Source organism: Schistocerca cancellata, chromosome 3 (assembly GCF_023864275.1).
Source record: "Schistocerca cancellata isolate TAMUIC-IGC-003103 chromosome 3, iqSchCanc2.1, whole genome shotgun sequence".
NCBI lineage: Eukaryota > Metazoa > Arthropoda > Insecta > Orthoptera > Acrididae > Schistocerca > Schistocerca cancellata.
This window is the reverse complement of record NC_064628.1, coordinates 394,119,311-394,131,843: the sequence shown is the minus strand read 5'-3', so window position 1 is coordinate 394,131,843 and position 12,533 is coordinate 394,119,311.

The following is a 12,533-nucleotide window of genomic DNA, read 5'->3' as shown; positions in this document are numbered from 1 at the left end:
TTTTGTAAAAGAAAACAGACTTATTGAGTGTGAGAGTAGTACATGTGTACGCATTATAATGTAAAATCAAAATTTACTAATTTTATTTCAATTCACTGATTTCACATTTTTAAAAAAATGCTCCTTCAGATGGACACTACATACTTTTTTGTTTGTTTGGACCTTCTCTTGTACTTTTATAATGTTTATTCCCTAAAATCAACAACAGCCTCACATTTTCAATGGATAAAATCATGCTCGTGTGTGGTGCCCATGAAATGAGAATTGTGAAATTTATATTATTTTCAAGTGATTTGCTAATCTAAATATTTGGCGCACATGCATCCAAACTACACTCTGAAAAGTTGCATTCATAATACATTATAAACGTGCCACTCAAGAATATGTTCCACACTATGGCTTGTCAAACTAGTTAATTAACAACATGACCATTTCAGTATGATTCTTCATTCGAAGTAACCTCTCCACACAGTTTTTCAATTTAAAATACAAGATTTATGTTAATCTCTAGGTAACACACCACTGAAAGAGAACATTATGCACTTTCTGGAAAATGTGACTCTTATATTACAAAAGATTTATATGTAACTTATGGTCAGTTGCTATTTTCAAGTTAAATCATTATAACAGGATTCCACTTTGTGAGTTGGTCTACTTGGATACACTAAGATGCAAAATTCTTCAGTCTGGGAATGCATGGAAGATGAATTTCTATAACCACAACAATAGCTATAAAGGCTGAAATACACTTATATTGCTGTTTTAGGCAAGAATGATTATTGACAACAAATACTTGATCTGCAGGCTGAATATCTGCACAGTACAAAAAGTGTAAGATGTTTGTATTAATACTATTTCTCCTTAGACCAATGTATTCAGAAGCTTTGCCACAGCTAAATTTTACTTTACCTATAGAAACACTCTGCGAACCACTGAAGTGCATACTGTGGATCTTGCACCTTCAATCACAGCCAGGACAAAGGAAGAATACTTCAAAATTTATTGTACTAAATTCTTCAAGTTGCTGTTGAAGTGCATCTGCTCTAGAGGCCCCAGTTCATTAGTTCAGTTTGATATGGATCACATGTATTTCTTTTACACCAAATGATGGACCTCACAGGATTTTAAAATTAGTCGTCTCCTATATTGTCATTTCCCCTGTATGCTGACAATGAGATCATGCATACCAAACTCACGTTTGTGAAAACTCCAAAACTTAGAAAAGAATGACCCAAATGAAAGCCAACTCTGAGAATGTGTCCAGGCAACACTCGACTGATACTGCAGCAAGGTGGCATACATGCAAGCTCACTGGCGCTCTGCCTCATCAAGTCACATTTTTTCTTCCAAGAGGTGTAAAACAGACTGGAAAAATAAGAGCAAGTGCTCATATGCCTCAGCAACATTGAATGACAAAAAGCAGAATGTCAGTTCAAAAGGGGCAAAATGATCAGTCTCAAGAAAATGGGTTTGTCATTTTAGCCTGTAAATGGTGCACTGCACATGCATGTGGGAGGGGGTCGACCTGCAGCAATGAATATTTGTCAGACCGTGTACATCACAGGATAATCATCTGTTTCATGGTCACTGCTGACTGTACAGCTTCAACATCCTTGTTCTGCAATGTTGTATTCTTCAGGCTGGGTCAGTGGCAAGCATGCCACTGAGTTGCTTATCCTTGTCAGGAAACCACAAATGCCTCAGCCTAAGATACAGCCCCATTTCAGGTGACCCCATGTGTCACATTTCAGGATGATACTGGGCCACAAGTCGAGGAATTTGCAAAAAACCATGGTTACCACTGCAACACTTATCTGAAAATGTCTAGGATATAGTTGATCACCAACTTGTTTGGCATGGTTCTCCATCAACCTTTGTCGACCTAAACTTCCCGGTAGATTAAAAAGAGTGTTGTGAACCCTGCATGTTGCCTTTTGCAGGCAATGCACCTACTGATTCAGCTATCTGAGCAAGATTCACAGCCTGTCATCAGGGCTTCATTTTCATGACTAGCTCTTTTCTACATTCTAGTTTTAAAGCTTCAAAACTGTGCACATTTCATTGAAGAGAAAGTTCCATTCTGGGTTCTTGACTTTTATAAACAACATGGAGTGATCTTCCTCACAAAGATATGTGATACAATGTCATGGCATTTTGTAGCTCTGACTGCAAAAAACAGAGCTCTGCACCATACTGAATTCTCCATTCAGAGAGCAAGCACAGTTACACAATCCTATTACTTTGTCGATTGTATGAATTTTATTTGTGGTGTAAATTTATTTTAGTCACATGTGTCATTATTGGTACCGTAAATTCCACAACACTGATGTCCTTTAAAAATGTGGAATTACAAGAAATTAGTTAGTTCCAATCATATCCCCCTAATTTGTTAATACTTGGTATTTACACATTATAACTGACTGAAAGTGTGGCTCACTCTGTAATCTTCATTGAAGAAGCTATTAACACACTTCCACAACAGAAAGGGCACAACACAACTTCACGATTTTCCATAACTCAATAAATTGCCTTCCAGTCTGAAAATAACACTAACATCAAACTGTGTCCAAGAGACAGATGTCAGTAACATGAATGATAACATGACAGTCAAGTTTGCTGTTTCCATCTTAAATGGGGATAATGTAAGATCTCTCCAGGATTAGGAAGAAGCATTGCTTAGCAGATTCATACTAGATGGAATTACTTCAGGTTTCTCTTGAGCTGACACCTACTCCCCTTTTTTTGTAAACAATATTTTGATAGCAGACCTAGTCATCTTTAGATGCCAGATTTCAACCAAACTGAGAGGTATTCATGGGTCACACACCTCTGAGATAAGGAACCAATGCTCAGAAATGAATTTTTCGTTCAGTAAGAGGTCATGAAAGAGCAATCCACAAGCACCTATTTGGGAAAGGCTAGCATTATTTTTTACATGGACCTGCAGACTTGTAAGGAAGGAAGCCTGGTAGGCCGAATGAAAGTATAGAAAAGAATTTCACGAAAGGTATTGTCTTAATGGGAAGAAATTTATTGTTGTAGAAACTCTGTTAGTCTAGACTCAGATGATTGGCCACGACTCTTAACAAAGAATTTTTCCCCACAACAGAAGCTGAGATGATGTTGCTGGATCTTTAATTTAGTCATGAATAATACACTTAATAGAATATAGGGTGATGAACACTGTTGAACAGTTACGTATCCCTATAACAACAAGAGTGCAAGAAATTAAACCAAATGATTCTGAATACAGAGTTCAGTTCTCGATAGGTTATGTTGTAAGATACGCACTAAGAGTGTTAACTGTCACTTTACACAGTTGCATAACCTGAAGTTGTTGCTACTTATGCCAAAGAAAAAGTACACATACTTTTCAAAACATTAGTGCCTTGTCTCAAATTACTGAGTTCAGTTCTCTCTACCATTTACACTGTCTGACCACAACTATCCAGAAACCCCTACGTAGTGCAGAACTGACAACTAGATGTCATGACAGGAGGACCTAGTAGTATAAAAGGAGGTGGGAAGTATTGTGTTGTCTGTAGATAAGCAATAACAGCAGAATGAGTCAGCTATGAGAGCTCAGTGACTTCAGACGATGACTAGTCGTTGGATGTCACCTCCATAACGAATCCATCATGGATATTTCAACTCTTCCAAAGCTGCTTAAGTTGAATGTTGGTGATGTAATTGAAGCGGAGACACAAGGAACCACAGCTAATCCAAGCCCATGCAGAACTAATGCACCAGTACACAGCGTTCGTTGAGCAGATGGTAAGTGTCGGGTCTCAAAAATGTACAATGGTCGGGCAGCTCCTCGTAAGTAGTAATCACTGTGACAAGACACTTGAGGTTGTGTAAAGAGAGACACCACTGGGCAGTGGATGACTGAAAATAAATGATTTGGAGTGATGAATCATGCTACAACATGTGGCAAATCCAATGGAAGGATTTAGTGAATGCCTGGAGAACGTACCTGGTACCAGGTGTACTGCCCACAGTGAAATCAGAGAAGATGGTGTTATGGAGTTTTTCATGACTAGGACACTGTACATTTTACAGCACTGTTTACTGCATACAGTAGTGGAACAGTTCAGAAACGATAATGATATGAAACAGGAAAGTGCATCCTGTTATAAAGTAGCATCTACGAGCCAATGATTTATGGACAATAACATTCCTGAAATGTACTGACCTACCCAGAGTTCTGACCTGAACCCAATGGAACACCTTTGGGATGAGTTACAATGTCGACTTTACTCCAGACCCCAGCATCAAACATCACTACCTTCTCTGTTTTTGGCTCTTGAGAAAGACTGGGCTGTCACTGCTCCACAGCATTCATTCAGGCACCTCATTGGAAGTGCCCCAGCAGTGTGCAAGCTGTTATGAAGGCAAAGAATGGACACATCCCATATTTGTGTCCAGAAATATATGTTCATGTACTTTTGACCTTGTGCTAAATCAGTTGTTATAACCTGTTATCTTTGTGAAAAATTAAAACAATTCAAGAAAGGTGAAAGAAGTGGAAGATCCTATATCAATCTTTCAATCATTCTCATATATTTTGTTTTAAGCCTATTGTGCAGATGCTGTTTCAATGTAACTTTATTTTATTCTGTAACTTTGTAAGTATTTTGCATTAACTATTTTAATAGATATTGTTATTGCCCCTCATTAGCAACTGATCTGACCATGAGCATTGTTCTGGAAGTTCTGCATTGGGTCTGATTGCTTCCAGCTCCTAACTGATCTGCAACACCTAACTGGTTATTTAATTTATCAAACATCTACACTCCCTATTTATATAATGATCCCTTTGTAGTGTAGCGATCATTACTGCTAAAAATGCACCAATACTGCTAATCTTTGTGGACTGACATGGGAGGTTTGGTTGATGAAATGTTGAATCATCTTGTGTCTTCCAGTGCTTCAACTAGTTTATTTTTTGTTTCACACTGTTGCTACAATAAAATAAACGTGAATGTTCTTGAGGTCTGATGCTTAGCATCACACTTTTCAAACTATGATGCTTTATGAAAACTGAGAATTACAAGTGCATGGAAATTGTTATTATATGCACTTTCATTTGAGTACATTCCACTAAAGTCAATCTAATTACTTTTCTAGTTTACCTACTGTGTAACTGTTGGTTACCTTTACCATCCCCCCATCCTGTCACAGATCGAACAGCAGTTTGTGAAGCATATACGTACATAACTACTTACCATACAGAGAGACATCAGACGTATTACTCTGATTCATCACAGAATTGAGGTCTGGATTTACTTTCCTTAGTAAACTTTCTGCACTCCTGAAGATACAGGTCATATTTAAAAAATTAAAAAGTATAGCAGAATAAAATAAAAGTAAACATACTAGAAATTGAGGAACTAGCGGGAACAAAAATGGTTTACCAGTATTTTTTCACAACAAATTTAATTAAACGTCACCTATTAAAAGGAGTTCTAACATTACAATAGTAGAAATGATGTTCAATTAGTTCCATAGATGCCAACCCCATGGTGGTGGCATTTACCTTTTAAATGATACATCTGCAAAACAAGACTGATTAGTGCGTTTAGAGAAATGTACGTCTCTTACCTGCCACTAATTCCCTGCATTTGGTAAGAAAGTTGATTTTCATGTATTCCAATAATCACCACTTTATACTGAGTAGCACTGAGAAATAGGTTTCACAAATTTATAACGTATGAGTTTAGCCACATTCTCACAAAACTTACTTAAAATTTGAGATTATTTATTCCATTATACATATGGAAGATAAAACTAAGGGCATAAAAAATGGCAATGTCACAAAGCAACCAATGACACAGCAAAATTCTGACACTACAAACTGAGTGGGTTGTGCGGAGAGTGAGAAGATTAAGGAGGGGCATAGGGGACTGAAAGGAAGAAGAGGAGGGAAGAGATGTAAGTGGCAGGAAGTGTGAAGAATCAAGTAAATGAGATAGGAATGTGGTACAAAAGAGACCAGCCTAGTGCAACCAGGGGAAGTTTTAAGATGCACACAATGAAGAAGGTGAGTGGAAAGGGGACAGGGGTTGAAGACAGAACAGGGGAAGAGGAAAAGAACAAAATGCATGATGACTAATGGAGTGAAGTGGAAGGCAGAAGGGCAAGGAAGAATGAGACTGAGGCTACGAAGATTGCCAAGACTGGAAGATATTTTGGAAATCCAATTTCCATCAGTATAATTCAGTGAAATTGGTATTTGCAAGAGGGGAGGGGTGGGATGGGGTTGGGAGAGATGCAAATGACGCAGGCTGAGAAACAGCCTTTGAAGTTAATCATGTAGTACATTCTGCCACTAGGTGGGAAACTTTGTTCTTGGCCAGTCTGGCAGTGGAAAATCATTCAGGGGACATATGATTGGCAGTCTACATAAAACACTATGCAGAAGTACCATCACTGTTATACAGGACGTGACTGTTTTCATAGGTGTCCCTGTCTCTGATGGGGTATGACACCCTTACGATGAGACTGAAATAGAAAGAGTCGGATGGTGGCAAAGGACAGATTTTGTACTTCTATCTACCACAGGGATATGTCCCATATGGCAAGAGTTGGGAATAAGTGTGGCATAAACAAGAACCAAGGCATTTTGTAAATTGTGGAGGCAATAGAATATGGCTTTGGGAGAGGCAGGAAGAGTTCTGGAAAGGATGTTCCTCATTTCATAGCATGAAGAAATGTAGCTGAATCTCTGGCAGAGAATGAGGTTAAGTCACTCCAATCTGGGTTGGTAATGGGTAAGGAGGAGGATGCTCCTTTGCAGTTAGATAATGGAAGTGGTTGAAGAATTAGGGTTATCTGTGGACACAGAATGGGAGATCTGTTTGTGGACTAGATTCTGAGGGTAGTAGCTGCTCTGATGTCCTTAGTAAGATTTTCAGAATATTAAGCAAGAGATTGACACTACTGACGCTCCATCCACATGATAGGCTGCATGGGAATGACCTTTTAGTGTGGAAGGCTTGGACACTATCATACTGGAAGTACATTGATGAATGGTTGACTTTATATGGACAAAGGATTTTATGAAGCCATAAGAAAGATGGAGGTCAACATACAGGAAGGTGGAATTCTGAGTTGAAGTGAAGGAGGTGAAGCGGGATAGAAGAGGTGATGTTGAGGCTATGGAAGAATGAGAAGCATTTAGCCTCTGTGTCCAGTTAATGAAGATCACACCAATGAACCTGAACTAGACAAAGAGTTTAGAATTGTGGGAGGTCAGAAGAGTTTGAACCCCCCCCCCCCCCCCCCCCGTTCCCAAAAGTGGACCATAAATGAATGCCATATGAGGTCTCCATGCAGGTGTCAATGGCTGTACAACATTTGATTTTGTATTTTCCCCTTAAGAGACAAACAATTGTGGGTAAATAGCTGGTCAGGTGCATAACGAAGGTGATGGTAGGAGGCTGGATGTTGGAGGAGGTAGTTCAAGATGACAGAAGTCCACGGGCACAGAAGATTGTACAAGAATGTGGTTATCATGGGGTCCTGGGTTCGATACCCGGCCGGGTTGGGTATTTTCTCTGCCCGGGGACTGGGTGTTTGTGTTGTCCTCATCATTTCATCATCATTCGTGATAGTGGCAAGATTGGACTGTGTAAGAAATTGGAGTGTGAAAAAAATTGGGACTTCATACGTGCACTGATGACCGTGTAGTTGAGCACCCCACAAACCAAACTTCGTCAAGAAGGTGGTGTCCACTGCGACAAGCAAGGGCCCAGGTAGTAATGGGGAGGGAATGGTGGAGAAGCACTGAAGGAAATGGTTCATATCCTTGACGTAAGACATTAAGTTATGGGCAATGACCTGAGGTGCTGATCAATTAGAGCTAAGGTTATTTCCATGGCAGCACAGTAACCAATTACAATGGTGTATTCAGGGCAGTTAGATTTATAGATTTTCTGAAGAAAATAGAAGGAGGGTGCACAGTTGGTGGGGGAGTGGGGGGTGGTAGGGCTGAGGAGGGAAATGAATTCAGGGGCTGAATTATCTCCAATAAGGATCTTGCCTGAAAACTTAGCAATGATTTCAATATTGTATAGGTTCCTGGTGACCACTAAACATTTGCAACTATATAAGAATTGTTTCCTGTAATTTTTCAATATGTAATTTTAATGACTGGAAAGACTGCAGTTGAATGTATAGAACAGTAAACTTACAAGGTCTTCTCTTGACAGGTCTTTGACACAAAGAATAAACTGTTGCAACTGGACTGCACAACTTTAAACATTTTCACAAAACATACACAGTTTCTCTATGATAGGTTAAATTTGCTTCTGAATACAGATCAGCTATAAATGAATGTAATGTTTTGCTCTGGAGTATGAGAAGTTTCTAGTAACAAACTAACTATTCTGTAGGAACCCAAACGAAATAGGCATGCAGTGATCATGACAACCATGTTTGCTATATTCATCCAAGAAATTCAGATTGGTATATATAGCAGAACTCAGGTTGATGCTATTTCTTTTCATTTCTTGAAATCCTTCAAGGCAGTATAGATTAAGGTTTAACACACTGTGTTGAGAACAATGTCGTTAGGGATGGATCAAAACATCAGTTTGGGCGAAGGAAACTGGCTCTGCCCTTTTCCAAGAAACCAAACTGGAATTCCCCTCAAGTGATTTCAGAAAACCATAGAGGTTCTGAAACTGGGTGGTCACACGCACATCTGAACCAATGTCCTCCTCAATGTGATCTGTCCTTCAATATGCTACGAAATTGTTACTTAATAAACAGAACATATAGTTATGTATTACCAGATTATATGTTTATCTGGATTGGGAGCTTCTTGACAGCCAAAATTGAATTCACAGCCTCAATTGGAAAAAATCTTCAGAAGAAACAGTAGCCTTGCATGTACTTCAAGAATGTGCAATAGGGCTGGTACATATGGTTTTTCTCTTACTGGACAATGCTGTTATATACACTATGTGATCAAAAGTATCCGGACACCTCGCTGAAAATGACTTACAAGTTCGTGGTGCCCTCCATTAGTAATGCAGGAATTCAATATGGTGTTGGCCCACCCTTAGCCTTGATGACAGCTTCCAGTCTCGCAGGCATGCATTCAGTCAGGTGCTGGAAGGTTTCTTGGGGAATTGCAGCTCATTCTTCACGGAGTGCTGTACTGAGGAGAGGTATCGATGTTGGTCAGTGGGGCCCGGCATGAAGTCAACGTTCCAAAACATCCAAAAGATGTTCTATAGGATTCAGGTCAGGACTCTGTGCAGGTCAGTCTATTACAGCGATGTTATTGTCGTGTAAACACTCCACCACAGACCGTGCATTATGAACAGGTGCTCAATCGTTTGGAAAGATGTAATTGCCCTCTTCGAATTGCTCTTCAACAGTGGGAAGCAAGAAGGTGCTTAAAACATCAAAGTAGGCCTGTGCTGTGATAGTGCCATGCAAAACAAGGGGTGCAAGCCCCCTCCATGAGAAACATGGCCAAACCATAACACCACCACCTCCAAATTTTACTGTTGGCACTACACATGCTGGCAGGTGACGTTCACAGGCATTCGCCATACCCACACCCTGCCATCGGATGGCCGCATTGTGTACCATGATTCATCACTCCACAAAATGTTTTTCCACTGTTCAATTGTCCAATGTTTACGCTCCTTACACCAAGTGAGGTGTCGTTTGGCATTGACCGGCGTTATGTGTGGCTTATGACCAGCAGCTCAACCATGAAATCAAAGTTTGCTCATCTCCCACCTAACTGTCATACTACTTGCAGTGGATCCTGATGCAGTTTGGAATTCCTGTGTGATGGTCTGGATAGATGTCTGCCTATTACGCATTACGGCCCTCTTCAACTGACGACAGTCTCTGTCAGTCAATAGAAAAGGTCGGCGTATACGCTCTTGTGCTGTATGTGTCCCTTCACGTTTCCATTTTACTATCACATCAGGAACAGTAGAGCTAGGGATGTTTAGGAGTTTGGAAATCTCGTGTACAGATGTATGACACAAGTCACGCCCAATCACCTGAATACATTTGAAATCCGTGGGTTTGGCGGAGCATCGCATTCTGCACTCTCACAATATTAATGACTACTGAGGATGCTGATATGGAGTACCTGGCAGCAAAATGCACGTAACATGAAAAACGTGTGTTTTTGGGTGTGTCCAGATACTTTTGATCACACAGTTTATAAGGGGCAGTCAAATCATAATGAAACACATGGAAATAAGTAAGTAAACTGTTTATTATTGCAAAACTAATCACCATAACTATTATATTTATCTCACTGTGGGAGAAGATGATCAATGCTTACATGGGAAAGTGTTTGCAGTTGCCCATGAAACCATGATTCTACCCAGGAGCGCCGTCTTTGTCCGAAACTAAGTGAAGGCCACCAATGTCTTTCTTTGGGGCTCCAAAAATGTGGAAATGGCATGGAGAGAAAACAGGGCTGTATGGAGGATTTGTAAGGGCTTCCCAACGAAAATTCTGCAGTATAGTTTAAATGACCTTGATGACATGTAGGCAGGCATTTTGTTGTCAGGTTGTTTTGACTGTGCTGCTGTTTTGCTGGAAACCCCTCTGCAGCAGTCAAAACAACCTGACAACAAAATGCCTGCCTACATGTCACCAAAGTCATTTTGACTACACTGAAGAAGTTTCGCTGGGAAGTCCTTACAAATCCTATGTACAGTCCCAAACTCCCTCCATGCAATTTCTGATTTTTGGAGCTCTGAAGAAAGACATTCATGGCCTTTGATTTGTTACAGACTAAAAAGTGCCTGCCTGGGTGGTTCAGTAGCCAAATGCAAACACCTTTCCATGAAGGCACTGACCATCTTCTTCCACAGTGGGATAAATGTATTAATAGTTATGGTGGATACTTCTGAAAAAAAAAAATAGAACAGTTTAATTACTTTTTTCCATCTGTCTCATTTGTATTTCACAGTTCCCTTATATACACTGATAGAACCCATTATAAAATAAAAGATAAAATCAAAATTATCAGCATTTTTTAAAAGAAAAGAGCAGCTGATTATCAGTGTAAACAATAAAAACACAACTGTCTTGAAAAAGCGTAAGTAGCAATGGATTGTTTGGCTACGCCGTGTGGTAAGTCACTGACATGAAACAATAAAATATGTAGACACCATCACATGCCGTAACAATACCACATAAATATAATCTGGTAGGAAAGACAGGGGGAGGGGATTAGGTCTGAGTGAGAGGGGCAGTGAACTCACACATTCAAATCTTTGAAAGTTTAAGCCATTTTGTAAAAGTGGTTAGTATGAGGAACACAAATCTCAATTATGCTTTAGTATTCCAGAATGAAATTTCCACTCTGCAATGGATTGCCCACTGATATGGAACATCCTCACATATTAAAACTGCATGCTGGGATTGAGACTCGAACCTGGGTCCCGAGTTCAAGTCTCAGTGTGGCATACAGTTTTAATGATTTGAAAGTTTCAGTCTTTAGTATTGGTCTTCAGCCTCAAGTTTCTCATTAAATAGGATCAGCATAAGAGAGGAAAAAGAATCTTATCAATCTCTTCTAATAAGAGTAACAAGACTGTGACTGAACAAACTTATGTGGTATATTCAACCAACTCCAACATGAGACACTAAAAAATAGGAATTTCACATGACAAGAAGGAACATGTTTAAAACTGAGAGAATATTTCTGTAGCAGTGAAGGAACATATTACTATGTCTCAGATACTTAATAGTAATGACTACAGCTATAAAATAAGATTCAAACACACAAAAACACACACACTGGGTTGTTATTCCCACAAATATCTGGAAATTAATTGGAAAGAAATGCACAAATATAATTAGTTCCATGTACCCTCCTCACCACACAACGCTTGTGGAACTGAAATGCAGGTGCAAGATAGTCAACCAAAGTACCAGATCCTTGCAGGAAGATAAACATGGGGAGGGAGCAAAGGAGGGGGGGGAGGGGGGGAGGGGGGGAGGGAGGGAGGGAGGGAGAGAGGGAGAGAGGTTTAGTATCTCAATGAGGTAAGATAGGCGGGGACTTTATTTTTATTTCTCTGCTGCCAATCACATTTATTTTCTATTTAATTTAAACCAAGGCAACATACTTCAAGCAAATAAATGTGACCGGCAGCAGAAAAAATAATTATTTAATGGTCACACTCCACTTAGCCACAGTCAACATAGCCAGCATGGACACAATTAATAATTACTTAGAGAGTTTTCTACATTTAAATGATTTGTTTTTTGTAGTTACTTTTAGACAGGAATAAACAAAAGGTGTTAGAAACAGACGTTACTGGAAATGTGTTTTGTTTTCTTGTTGCAATTGGATTTAAGAGCCTGTCAACAAGGTGGTCAAATATTTGTAAAGAAATATCGTGGTTTTGTCTTGTATTCATTAAAAAATAACAAAACTAAAACTACAAATTGGTGACTACTTTTCATGTAACACTAGTGTTAAGAGCTAACTTCAGTGTTTCATTGGTAATGTAAAGTTATAAAACATGGAACGAGGA